This window comes from Lycorma delicatula, chromosome 1 (assembly GCF_047948215.1).
Source record: "Lycorma delicatula isolate Av1 chromosome 1, ASM4794821v1, whole genome shotgun sequence".
Taxonomy (NCBI): Eukaryota; Metazoa; Arthropoda; class Insecta; order Hemiptera; family Fulgoridae; genus Lycorma; species Lycorma delicatula.
In genome coordinates, this window is record NC_134455.1 from 257174451 (window position 1) to 257189959 (window position 15509).

Sequence of the window (15509 nt, forward strand, 5' to 3'; positions counted from 1 at the left end):
AAAAACGTATACTTACTCTTTCTCTCTCGCTCTCTCTCTCTCTCTCTCTCTCTCTCTCTCTCTCTCTCTCTCTCTCTCTGTATATATATATATATTAGTTTAACTTCTACAATTTTGTCTTCATATTATCATTTAACGATTTTAGCATTTTTCCTTTTTTCCTAATATTAGGAACAGTTTTTTTTCTTATCTACTCGTACATAACAAGATATCGCTAATTACACGAGTAAATGGACATATATTATCTTATTATGAAATTAGAGCCTTACCTTCAATTGGTCAGAGCTCATAATTATTTCCATAATATAAAAACTTTGACGCAGTAAATGCGTCAGAAGGACGGATTTCCAGTTTTAGTTAGCCTTGAAAACGTACCCAAAAACCCAGTTCCTGTGAACTGATTTGCTTGAAATTCAATAGGGTCTATTTCCAATAGATTTAAATCATCCCACCAAGTTTTGTCAAAATCGGTAGAGCGGAGGAAAAGCTATTATACGTACATACATAATTATCTATAAAAACATTGCAGAATATATAATATATATTATGTATATAAACACTGGATAATACATACATATGTATTATATTCATACCCCTTTCTACCCGACACCCACTAAATGTGACCGAGCGTAGAAACGATTTCTACAAATTTTTCCGAAATCGCTAAAGAATGTAATATTTATTGTATTATTGTTTAGGTATTAAAGTTTCTCGGTTAGGATATTAAAACTTAATAAAAAAAATGTTCTAGTAACATATAATTAAATATTTAATTTAGGATATTTATCATTTTTTTAAATATTACCTCTGACAGTATAAATAATAGTATTTTGTACTCTTCACCAGTGCTACACAGGCATTGTAAGAACGGTTGATAACCATCAAACCAATCTTACCTCTTGTTCTTAAGAAAATAAAAGGGAATATAAAGAAAACTGCGCCTAGGAGAACGTAAAAACTGATAATGTACCAGAAACCCCCGTTTTTTCGGCTCTAACTCCGGCTACTGTAAACCGAATCGCTTGAAAATCAATAGGGCACTATTTCCAAAAGATTCATATCTTCCCACCAAGTTTCGTTGTAATCGGTTGAGCGGACGAAAAAATCTTATACATACAAATGCATATAAACATGACCGGGCGCAGTAGCGATTTTCAAATTGTTTGCATTTCATCAAAAACTGAATGTATTACTTCGATATTTTTGTAGATTTAGAAAAATGGAAAACCTTAACCGATTTTAAATAAGATTGACTGATCTAATATTTACGTTGACTTAGTTTCGGATATAGAGGACAGCTGAAAAATATTTGCAAGTATATTATAAACGATGAAATTTCAGATTTAAAATTAAATTCCGGATTTATCCCAGTCGGACAGTTAGATTACCTGATGTACATCGGAGACAATTATTTTAAAAAAATTGTTAAATATGTAACTTTTTTCTGTTGTATTTTCATTTTTGTAATTTCCAATGAGTAGGTTGTGGCGACGGGGCACTTTAATTTCTGTTTATGCGGGTATTTTTTATTGTATATTTATCAAAATACTTAATTATAGAACTAATTAAATTAATAGAATTTAATTAAGTAGCGATTGACACAAAAAACGTTGTCAGTATAATCCATAATCACGTTTTAAAAGAGAATTTTTTGGTTTAATGTTTTCATTTCTGAGAAGAGGGACTTACGAAGTACTCTCGTATTTTATAGAAATTCTAAATTTTTTTTTGTGTTTTACTTATTCTACGAGATGAGAATGAAGATTGAATTTATAAAGTCGACCCGTTCTTGAGTTAGTGCGGATAATTATTCTCCCCAGTGGTTGGAGAAAACCAGTCTGCTGTAAGTTTAGTTAAACATACGAATATTACTAATTAAATGGAATTTAACTGAGTTACAGATATGGTTAAATGGAGCAGTATTTTGGCTGAATTTTGATTTCTTAGTATTAAAAATAGTTTAGTGTGGTCATTTTGGGTCCACTCTCTTTGTTGTTCCTAGATAAGCATGTCTTAAGAAAAAAATGACTTAAAATCGCTGTATTATTTTCTGGTTTCTAATTTTTGTTGCTCTATGTTTTAAATATTACAGATATATAATTTAACTCGAGGTGGATTCAGAATAACTTTATCTTATTACTCTGATAAAAAAAAATGATTAAACATATTAATTATTATTCAGTATTATACTTATCAATATTACTTGTACTTCATTATATAAGCTAACAGGATTGTATACTTTTCAGGTGATTGTTAGTTAATATTTGAAAATTAAATGTAATAATGATCAGCGATCGTATAGATGGTCAACCAGTGATCGTAATTTTGTTTCCTAAGTACTGTTATGCTGCCCATTTTCACAATTTCAGTAATTATTTTTAGTATTTCCGAAGGGTAATTCGGTATGAATGTAGATGCCGTTATTATTTCAGTGAATTAATAATTGTTATTCGAATAAAGCTAACTGTAAACAATTAATTTATGTCATTGGATTATAAAATAGAGAAAGGAAAACTCAAAAATGTTGTTCTGATAAAGAAAAAGTTGATAATAAAAAAAATTATCTACTAGGTATAATAATTGTTTACGTGCCATCTGCTATTTTTACGAAATACATTGTCATTTTGTTTACAAGCGTAAAAATATGTGTGTCGTGAGCCAGAACAGTTAGGCGGTATAAGAATTACCTCTTATTTGTGACGGGAAATATGTTGGGTTATTTTTTGTGGAGTGTTATATGAAGTTACAGATAAATATACTGTAGTTTAGACTTAAAAAAGTAGATAGATTTATTTTACTGTAATAGTTTCGTAAGCTTAAAAGTTTTAGCTTTACAACAAATCTACTTTTTAGTGTACGGCTAAATGTTATTTATTATTCCTACTGTCAATAATATTTTGTAAATTTATATCCAGGGAAAATTAAATGATTAATATTATAGTGATAATAATTTATTTTCAATTTTTATGATGAATAAATTAAACTAGGGTAGTGTGTTAAGATCAGTAATGTACTTAAGAGACGTATTTTTGATCTGGTACACGTCCGTGAATTATTTTTAGAGTTGACCTTGCTTACGTCAAAGTTTACGGAGATCGTTTATTCCTCCCACAGTAATATGTTTATTTTTTTAAAGATATTTAATTTGTCAAAGCATTGAATTTCTTTCGGTTAATTAAACACCACACTGATTTTGCTAGGCAGTGCAATTTCTATCGAGGAGATGAATTACTTAAAATCGATGAAACTTGTTATAATCAATTTTCACGTTTTCGTACCGGTAATTAATTTGTAAAACGATAGAATCTGTACGATTTCCTTTTGCTTATTAAAAATAAACAATACATACTCGTATATATTACTCGATATCGAGTAAACAATTATTATTAGCGAACTCTATTTATAGATTCAGCATCATATATTAATTTCATAGCCTAATACATTATTAGAACAACATATATAAATACATCAGCCTTCTAATTATACCCGTTCACTGTGCAATTCGTGAAATACGATGTTTTTAATTATTTTTCATTAGGATCAACTGTTTAGTTACCGTAATTTTTAATAATAATAAAATGCTTTTAATGAAATAAAATACAGAATTTTAAGTGTCTAAACCAGCATCCCATCGACAGTAACTAAAAGCTCCACCGTTAGGCCGGTATACAGATAAAAAAATAAATAAAATAATTGTAGAAAATTAAATAAAAAATAAATTACAAAATATGTTACCATGAAGACAAAGGTAAAAGGAAAAAATAAGCTAATCGTAAATTTTTCTACCAATGGGTTATATATAATTTGTTAGAACAAATTATTCTTAATTTGTTCCACCTGATCTGATCTTTATTAAATTATCAGACAGACAATAAAAGGTTTGAAAACTAAAGAATGCAATCCCCAAAACACACACACAAAAATACAGCTGTACGCAAACAAATAACTCACAAAAATCACACTCACTCATTTAATTCACTTGTTAATTAAATTCAGCAACTAATTCATTTCTATAACTTAAACCTCAGGTTAAGAATCCCGCTAATAATTTTTTTTCAGTTTTCCTCATGTAACCAATCCATTACTTTTGACTTGTAGTCAGTCACTATTCAATGTCTTTCTACGCGTATAAAGAGAGAATAGAGGGTACGCTGTATAAGATCCATACATTGTAATTTTGTAAAGTACTCGAAGATAACAAACATTACAATTCATTATTCATCTTTTCCTGCCTACAATTTAAATTTAATAATTCCTTTCGAGCCCGATAAATCAGACCTATTTTGTTTCTATCCATAATTAAATTGAAATATTTCATCCAAATTATTAATACTATGAAATTACGCCGACCATCTTTATTAGAAACAGTCTCACATTCCGTTTCGTCTCCCCACACTCATCTCATTTATTAGAATATAAAAAATAGAATTTCTCCATCACTTACCGGTTTTTTTTTTGGGGATACCTAGGTAAACTTTGAAAGAAATATAAAAATTTACATGCATGCAGGGCGTATTTCATTTTATATAAAATGTGGTTCTGTTCTTTTCCTTTTGTGTTTGACGTATGAAACGTTCGTCTTTAGTATCCAACAATAATCTGCGAGCATTCTTGCATTCAACTTTCGCTGTATCTGTTTTTCATGATTGAGATTTGCTGGTGAAAGCGTTCCGCAGGCAAATGTTCGTTCCGCCAGTTCTTTTCTCTGAAGGCGCCGAGATTGTCCAGAAAAAACTCCAGGTGTGATCCAAGAAATAAACTTTTAGTGGTACGGTCACCTCATATGTTTTTATGACTACATTAATTCACCTACAATGTTACTTAGTAGGGGGATTTATAATTTCATAAAATGTTTTGCGTTAGACTTTTAAATCATCTCCAAGCTGACTTATCGACTTGACTTAATAGTCCTTTGACTTGTCCATTTCTAATCAAACTTCTTATCTGGAATCCACAAAAATTTCTCCCTTGAATTTAGCGTCACTAAAACGGGAGGAAATCTTTCTTTCAAATAATAAAATTCAGCAAAATGTTTAGAAAAATCCTTATTTTATATAGAGTAGAGATAGAAGAATTATTTCTGAGGAAACTAGTGGGGCATAATGCAATAACTTTTACACTGAATTTTTTCATAGTCATTAATTTTTTTTTTCATATGTTACTTTACTGAAATTTTTCGTATTGGGATGTGTTTCTTTTAAGCTAGTTAACAGTAAAGAAGGGAATTTTTTGCCCTTCTACAAAAGGGCAGCCTGTTAACTAGTTTGCGAAGAATCAATGAATAGTTTCCATTCTGTAAAGCTATGTTCAAAATAAAGTGTATCCACGACAGAAAAAATATTGTTACAGTATATTAAACAATTTTCTTCAGAATTTAAATCTTGAAACTCTTCTTGACGATTACGGAAGAAATACACTTTAGTGTCACTATGGAAAAGATTCCAACTTTCAGCCGAAATCCCAATAGAGGAGCTTGTTTATATTTTTATGTTTGTACCCCACCCTTTGTTAGAAATCATTTAAAATATTTTCTTACGTACATAATTTCCCTAAAATATACATAGAATTTGGCATTATTTAATAAATTTTATCACACAAAAATCATGGATGATGGAAAAGTTTTAATTTCATTGTTGAATTGAGCACAAAACGTTACATTAGGAACAAGATAAAACTTTCATTTATAAAAAACTGTGTTTATTGTCGTTATTAAAACAGATGTCTTAAATGATTGGCTTAATTCATTAATATTTTTCATTTAATATTTATAAAACATATAAATCGTAAAATACAAAGTAACAAAGGTTGTCATGTAAGTAAATGTATGAATATTTGGTCACGATGTAATTATGCTAAAATCTTAGTGAAACTACCGAATAATTTATATTATCAGATACAAAATAAATTCCTCTGTTAGGTTGTAAGTAGGTAGTCCGAAAAAAATACAGTTAAAATTTTTGGAAACGGCAAAATTTGTAGTTTTTAACTTACACTAAACCTAAAAACAAAGTCCTAGTGTAATATAATAAGGTAGTAGACAAGGTAGGTTATATAAACAAGTAGGTCTATATAATATTCACAACGTGAAGCGCAGCTGAGTCGTTCCATTTCCGCATTTGTAACGAATATCGGCTCCAACCATATTACTTCAGGATTATAACGGAATACTGTACATAAAACTACGTGATTACAATGTTTACTATTCAAATACTGGTTCACGTTAGCACGATACAGATTAAAAATGTTGGAAAAAAATTGCATTACTTCATGAAAGTTGAGCATTGAAAATGCACTTAAACTGAATAAATTTTCCTGAAAAATTTCTCTTAATTGTTATTACTTTATATTGAAATTGTTTTACTTTATAATATTAAATTTGAATTACCTAAATTTTTTTTGCCAAATGGGTTTTTTCCTTCAAGAGAAATTAACTACTATTGTACCAATTCCAAACTTGATTTGTTTCTTAGTTTCCGTTAACACCTTTGCAGCAGAATGGTTTTCATCAGAATTTGTAACGAACAACAACGACGGTTTTTATTGGTTTATCTTATGTGTAGGGTATAAAATTTAAAAAAATTTCCACATCTTTTATGAAGGAAAAAATCATCTTTTAGGTTTTCTAGACCTTTTAATTTCCTTTAGCTTTGTCAATTTAAAGAAGTTTACTTGCTTCTAAGTTGTGATTGATCTATCAATTAATACTTTTTTCAAAAAAAAATTCGATGCAGAAATAAACTTACACTTTTAATCCTAGAAATCCTAGAGATGGTTTGATTCGTACATAATATAAAATCATATTAACATATTTTTACCAAATGGTTTATCTCGCCTGATATTCGGAACTTCTTTTTTTATAAAGAGTTTCTACTACAAAATTATTTATTAATATTCTTAATTACCCCTACAAACATTTTAGTACCCTTTTCTAAGTCAGGTGAATTAATATCATTAACGGTGAGCTAGAATCAGCTGAAATAAAGAATTCAGCGTCACGAGAGTGTTGGAGTTGCCGGGTGACGCCCACCACTATAATCATTATGTAATAAAAACTGTTGTTTTATAATTGCGTAGAATTATTTAACGCATTGGATCCGATTTGTTGTTGTAAATTTTCGTTCTACCTTCAAGTTTTCATTTTTTTGTTACAAGTCCAGCGTTTATAATCGCAACAAATTCTATTCGGTATTTAGAAGACAAAATGAATATCTTCTGTGAAATATATCCAACATTTTGTCTGTAATAATGTAATCTGCGGAAACAATTTTTCCTTATTGGATAATAGAAAATTCTGAATCGCTTTAATGGCCGGCAGTTTTTACGTTTTATTTTTTCATTATCCATGGTACTAAAAATTTGACGATCGGTAAATAAAAACGAAATAATTTTTTTGAGATGCGTTCTCACACATGTGAGGACACGTTGCTACGGTTTGTGATGCTGTTCGAATTATTTCTGTTTTTTATTTTTTAGCAGGTACGTATTGTACTACAAAGTTAAAAATAACCTTATATTTTGAAAAAAAGAAGAAAGACGTTACATGGTTCTTTAGTTAAATAAATACCTAGATAGAATTGCCTTTTTTTCATGAATATATTCAGTGAATTATGTATAATTCACTGGAAGGCACACATTGTATAATAGAGCGGGTATTCAAAAAAACATTTAAGGGCGGTCAAGGTGTAATATAATAGGTTGTAACAAAAAAAAGCATATGTTTGTATATACACTCACTAAATTTAAATCATATTTTGGTTACGGTTTCCTTTAAATCCTTTGTAGATGTGTATATGACTGCAGAATCCTCTGTACGAAAAATATACAGTATTAAAAACAACAACCCGGTCTAAAGCGTCGTGGCGCGACCTCCCTTCAAAAGTGTTCTAGATTCAGAGCTATTACATAATAGCCGAAGTTATTAAGAAATAAAGTATGCAACCGTTTGTGGTTGCCAACCATTGACTGAATTATTTGGTTATATACATGCTTAAGCAATAATCAGATAAAAAATATGTGTTTTTGGGGGAAAAAAACATATTTTTCATTTTTTTAAACATATTTTTTTTAAAGGTTGAATTGCAAGTGATTCATATCTTCATTATATAGAATAATCCAAAATTATAGACTCAATTTCGTTACTCTGTATTCCAAATTAAGAAATAATAACAAATGTGAAGTAAATTACATCTGATAGTACTCACAATAAAGTTTACAGATACAATTCATAAATGTTCAATATGGCCCCCTCCAGCTTCACGGCATTCATCTAATCGGTAGCTGAACTCGTCATACACGGGAGCAGCATATCTTGTGTTTCTGAGTTCACCGCATGTTTACACGGTTCCGCAGGTCTACCAGATTTGTTGGAAGCGGTGGTATGTAAAGTGGATCTTTCACAAACCCCCCACAAAAGAAAGTTACATGGCATGATATCAGGTGATCTCGGATGCCGGTCTTCATTCCCGATGTGTCCTATCCATCGTTGAAGTGTGAATCTCTATTACTGTCTGAATGAATTTCTATTCATTCACATAGAGTCAACATGTAGGTGCTAATGGGGTGGAGTTCCGTCCTGTTGAAAAATAAAGTCTTGTAAATCTTCGTTTAGTTGAGCGAAAAGCCAGTTTTCCAGTATGTCCTGGTGCGTTATCCGAATAACCATGTGTTCCGCAAAAAAGAAATGGTTCATAAATCTTTGTTTTTAAAACACATTAACCTTGGAGGAGATTCTCGCATATTCCAGTGTGTTCTGGGGATTTTGTATATTCCATGTACGAAAATTGTGTCTATTCTCTTTTCCAATGAGATGGAACGTCGCTTCATCGCTAAAAATTAAACGCGGAAGAAAAGAATCATCCTCCATTTTTCCAAGCATTTGATCACAAAATTCAACACGCTTTGGTTTGTCACCTCCGCGAAGAACCTGTAAAGATTGTAGGCGGTATGGCTTGAAAAGTAAACGACGCTTCAAAACACGCCAGACAGTTGGTTGAGGTATTTCAAGTTCTCTGTTCGCTCTATGGGTTGTCTTTCTTCGGCTTCTTACAAGAATTTCTACATTCTTACAAGAATTCTCCTTACGTTTTCCTCTGCTGACACGCGGTCAGCCCACGTTCTTCGTAGAGACACCCTGTTTGTTCAAACTGGTGAAACAAACGACACGTGCACTTCCTTGCTGGGTGGTCAAAGTTAAATCGGGAACGAAACGCACGCTGCACTGTAGTTGCCAACTAGAGATTTACCGTACTCAAGAACGCAGAAAACCTTGTTGCACTGTTGCCACTTACTCACAACTGACACGTAATGGCGGCTCAAGCACTTCCCTCGTTTATTTACCTATATGTGCTCTAGCGTTGTTATTTGAAACTTTGGACTACTTTCTCAACTAATAATTAGATCAGTGAGCTACAATATATAGTTCAGGAAATACAGAGTTGCTAAATTGAGTCCATCATTTAGAATAGCCCTTAAATTATGAGCTTATTAAATGTAATATGTACGTTATTATAACAGTCAATTGTACATTAAAAAAGATAGTTTGAAGTGAATATATATTTACAACGTATTTTGATGTTGTTTTTTTAATAGAAATCTTTGTTTGAACACTTATAAACTTAATTACGCTTCATTGTTGCAATTATTCATATCATACCTTATATTAATAATGTTGTAAATTGTGGTTTTCAATTATTAAATACAGTCACAGCATCCTTCATTAATTGATTAGATTACTTTACATTTCAGAGTGTTACTAATTATTATCATAAATTAATAACATAATAACGTAAGTTATTAAAATAAAATCCGTTCAGTTAATTTACTGAACAAATTTTATTTGGTTATTGTTTCTTCTTCAGTCTTCCGTTCTACAGGATGAATTCATATGCTACCGTAATTTTACTACGGATTGAAAAAGGATTGACGTCTTTTGGCCTTGGCTTTATGATTATTTGCCGCTCTCCGCGTACCTGTTTTAAATAGGATAGTTACAGTAATTTATGCTGTTCTTCGCTTGTTTATACTGAACGGACGTGGAAGAATGATAAACAGGTCTGTATTTAATGTTGTTTTAGTTATTCTGAATGCGGTAAACAATTTAAATACTTAAAATAGCGTACAAGCCAATGGTTTATAAAATTTTCATAAAATTATGATGTGAAGAATAGTAACTCATATAAAAATAATTTGTTCTGAAAGTACTTTATTTTAGAAACGGTAGAAGCGTCTCGGCCTTTCATCTGAGAGTCTCGGATTCGATTCCTGGTCAGGCATGGCGATTTTTATACGCTACAAAATTTTGTTTTCGTATTCCCACGGCACAAGATTCGAGCAAATGTGGTGAATTAATCATAAAAAATATATTTTGTGTTTCACGTCATTAAAACTTATATTGCGGAAAGATAGTATTCATCTATGAGCGCAAACTATCTCACTTCATGAAGTACTGATGAAACAAAGCTTGCACCATTAAAGTTAAAGCAAGATGAAATGGTTTTTCTTGGAAAGCTGAATTTATTACTTTTATATCTTTGTCTGGCCATAGGAAACTTCGATGATTTAAAAAAAATACAGTTGAATTTATACATGATAAGATTATTATAAAAAAATTGGTTTATACTTCGATAACTATTCTCAAATCTAAAAAAGAATTCCCACATGTTATTTAGTTTTATTTTTATACTCGTATTTAACTGAAGGGAACTTATTTCTTTTTCGTCTTACACATTAATTAGTATACGTAGGAGCATGAAGAAAGTATAAAGTAAATTATTCAGTGCTTTGTGGAGTGATTATAATTGGAAAATAGTTGTAACTTTTAAAAAGTATTAGTTTATAAAATAATAATAATAAAATTAAAAAAAAAAACTATTTCAGCTTTAATATCTCTCTCTCTCTCTCTCGCGCGCGCGTGTGGGTGGATCTCATTTAATAAACTAACTATTTCGTTTCAGCTGATTTTTCCTATTACAATTCAACATTTTGACCTCCGTAGGGGAAGACTTCTTTAACACCGAAGGTTTCACACAAAAACTCTCCCTATATCTAACTTAGACTATGCACTGAGATAATTACTTGATTGAGTCTTTAAACACTAAAAATCTTATCTTCATATCAACAAAACAAACTGTTGATCGCAACAACGACAATTTTGTCTTACAATTCAGTTTACTCAGTCCTCTTGATTTACTTAAAAATCAAGAAACAGACTAACAAATATATTAAACTCTAATGAGGCATCCTATCTCTCTGTGCATAGCAACTATGTTCCATTCACTTTCGGTTTTCAAATTTTCAGATCAAAACCAGAATTGATACAAGATCACTTTGGTACGTTCAGCTTCGTACCTGGGGAAGACATATAAGACATAGCGCACATCGTCAATATAGGACTATTGATGATGTGCGCCATTGATAATTTGCAGATAAAAACCACAATTGATCCTCGTAAGCTCTCCATTTCTTTGCTACGTTCAGATTCGTACCTGGGTAAGAGATGGTGCAATCATCAAAGGAACTTATACTTCAAACACAAGCCTGAATTAATCAAGCCAATCTATCTCGAAAATTCCATGTTCAGAAAGAAACTGTGTAATATGCCGACTGGGGGAAATCCACCAAACTACCTGTATACTTCTCATATCAGAAAAATTACCATGCGTGTAACGGTCATCGGACGATTCAGTCCAGCTGACCTGCCATTAGTGGAAACCTTGGTTGTATATTTCTTTTATGCCTCCAGAGGTAAGTTGATTTATGCAACAGTTTTCACGAAAGTGTACCTTTAAAAGAAACAAGTATTCATTAAAAGAGTAAATCTAATGTCATAATTAAATCAAAAATGTTATTGCATGATGTAAAATATAAGGGCGAAGAAACTGACTTTAAAGAAAAATAAATGTTTTTTTAGCTTTAATTTTCATCATCTGTCTTTATATCCATGTATAAATTGGTCATACTTTCTACGGGAATCAAAATCCCTTTACAATTGGTTTATAAATCATCTTTACAAAACCTATAGTGTCATAGAAGATAATTAATAAATCATACATTTCATTGAGTGCAGGTGTCTTTGAAGTCCTAATTTATTCTCAGGATTTATATCGGTTTATATGATTTTTTAAGATAAGCGTTTTCATTTATTTGCGTAATAGTGTCCTATCAAATTTTCTCGCAGAATTCTATAGGAAACTTTTATGCGTTGCGGTTAGTTTAGGTTTATGTCCTATTTTCGGTATTGAATTTTATAACTTTAGCCTGTTTTTTAAGTAATGGCTTAAACAAAAAAAAATTATTTCTTTGATGCTTTATGTATATTGTAAAAAAAAAATAAAACCAGTATAACGGAGCAGGGTAACGGATTTCTTCCAATTAAAAAGAAAGAAAGAGAAAATAATAGTGAAAAGAAGAATCTGGAAGGAACTAAAAGGGATTCTTTTCTTAGAATAACGGGTCCATTTAACAATTTGTTCTTTATAATATAGACAATAGCACCTACATAAGCTATTTGACCAGAAGGATTACCGGACTAGAATAAAAACTCATAGAAAAACGTAAGGGCGCGGGCAATGAAAATTATTATGCTTCAACAAATAAAGAGATGAGTCCCGTACTTGTTCTGCAGGGCTGGAGGTATAAAAATACTGGATTAGCGAAGAATGACTAGTTCGGCGAGGCCATGTTCGACGCAGTCGTGATAACAGTGAGTAATTTCGCAAGCCCGAGTTCGACGCGGTTGCGGTGACAGCTATATCAGTAAGCGTGTGGTAGTTACGAGTGAAGAGTACTCAGGAGTATCTCAGTGTGGATAGTGGTTGAATATAGGAAGTAGTTCGGTGAGTTATTGGTAATAGCGAAAGTGAGTATTATATTCATTCATAAAGTTTCGAGTAGTTTTTTTTTAATAAACAGTAAAATTAATAATATTTGCAGAAATTGAATTGTATGAACTTTAGACTTTTCTAGTGTTATCTTGTTAATGCAATAATAGTTTTTATCAGTCGTTATAACGTTTTTAGTAAATTGAACTGTATTTTGATGTTTATTAATTTAACTGTCATTAGATAAATATTTTTTTTTATTTGAATTACTATTTTATGTTATTAATATGTATTGTCGTTATTATTATTATCCTTATCGTTGTTATTATTATTTTTCTTTTAATATTTATTTTATTTATATGTCTTCAGGGTAACAAATTGCATTTATAAGAAGTTTGTTAGTCTCTCAATATCTTTGTCGAACCGCAAACACACAAGAATATTTTACTGTTTTAGGTGAACGTTTATTAGGTTCATCTTTTATTTTTTCTTGTTTTATTGTTTGAAATTTCGGTTACTAGTTGGTACTTTTTTAGTAACTAGCTGTTGTTTTGTTTTTTATTTTATTTGACAACAATGTAATGATCATTTCTATTACATATAATACGTTCGTGTGTTTATCAACTTTAACTGAAGTGAGCCGTGGTCGTGCAGAACTATTAATACGGTTGTGTGTGCAAGGTTGTTAAGAACAGGTAGGCGACAGATTGGGTACTTACCTTGCAATCATAGGTGAATAGCCTACCGTCTTTAAAGGTACATATGTTTACAATTTACAATAGAGTGTACATAAATGAAAATAGTCATATTTTTTAATGTTTTGGCTTACATACTGTTATTTTTAACAAATATTGTTAGTAGTGTATCACGTGAACTTCATATAAAAAATCTTACTCGTAAATTATTGTTATACGCAACCAGTACATATAAAAATTAATAACTGGAAAATTTCTTTACCCTTGTAACATCCACATTCTATCAAACGTCATTCTTCCTCATAAAGCAAAAATTCTACGCTGTAGTAAGCTGTGGCATATTAATATTATTATTTTATTTTTAACCGACTTTCCTGTGAATTATGGTACTCAAAAATAAAATAGAAAAAAAACAATTTACCTGAAAATCCGCACTAAAAATGACAAACAAAAAAAGTCTATCCTATTCCTCTTTAAATATCGACTTTGAGTCAATATTAAATTTAAAAAATCTGATTGGACACCACATGGACTTCCTTGTACGCCTATTAAATTACATATACACATTTTCCTGTGCTCTTCATTTAAACTTGTACTGGTTAAACTTTATTTAACCAGTATACAGGAGTTCAATAAATGGAATAGTTTAATTATTATTAACTTTTATTTATACGACACACACAGAAATCTGAAACTTTTGTTAATCAGCAACTCACGAAGATAGGAATACTGATCTAGTAATTTTATTTCTTTTATAACTTTTGATTTTTTTCATATTATTTTTATATTGTTATTATTGAATTATTATTTATTGTTAAATTTTTTTATAATCAGAGGTTAATTAATAAAGTGGTTATTAATTAAGAGGTTATTAATAAATCAATATATTTAAATTGAAAAAAAAGTTAAAAAAATATATGTTTATGAATTCGGATTCGAACCGATGTGCCTTCCCCTTATAAGATCCAGATATTTCATTAAATAAAATTTTATTCGGCTATAACTCTGGAACCGATGAAAATAAGTACCACATATGATATATCGCTGAAGAGCTCTCATCGAGGGCTTATTACTGCAGTTAAGAAAAAGTCCAAAATCAAAATGTTTTTTTAGGATTTTGAGCTTTCCTGACCCAATCGGTTGCAATAAAAAGGGGAGGTGCACAACTAGATGTTACAACAATCCCAAATAAAAAATTTCAACATTCTACGGCTAATCTTATTTGAATTATGCGAGATACATACGTACATAAATACATACGTACGTACGTACGACGTTGCGCCGAAACTACTCAAAATGGATTCAGGGATGGTCAAAATGAATATTTTCGTTAAAATCTGAAAACAGAAATATTTAGCGATTGCAATACTTCCTTTACTTCCTACAACGAAGTAAAATGTAATCCGACGAATCCTTATGTTTTTTAAATCGGTTTTTAATTTTTTTAAGACTATATAAATTTTTTAATTATACTTAAAATATGGATTGGCGTACAACAAAATTTCTCTACATAAAGGAATCACTTCGCTAGAAACGCAAAAGGCCAGATGTACGCGTATGTCTCGATAAAAATAAGAAAAGGAGCGTAGAGAAATGTAAAGCAATTGTTACTCCAAGTTAAGAGTTTCTCAAATGCGGAAATACGTATTGATTTCTTAAACACTAAGGTTTTAACTTATTTTCTTTAACCGAATGATATTAATATACTTGTAAAAATTAAAAAAAAAAATATATATATAAAAAAAATTCATTCGGAGAAGTGTGAAACTAAAAATACATCAAAAATGACTGCTCGAATTGAGAACTACGGTTTTGGAAGTCATTTAAAAAAAAAAAATAATTTCGTTGATAATTTGAAACGCAAAAACGTAATATCAGATATTTCTACACAATATTAGTGGAGGTTGGGTTTGTGAACTCTGAGAGTGAATATAGTAAACTTAGATTTTTATGCTATCACTGGATTATACGAATATTCAGCGACTCTTCTCTGCAT

The 15509-nt window shown here is 30.5% G+C and overlaps 1 protein-coding gene across 1 annotated transcript in view; it reads left to right on the forward strand.

Moving 5' to 3' along the window:
- Positions 1–15509, forward strand: part of LOC142330671 (sialin) — a 162683-nt gene that overhangs the window by 44493 nt on the left and 102681 nt on the right. The window lies entirely within an intron of this gene.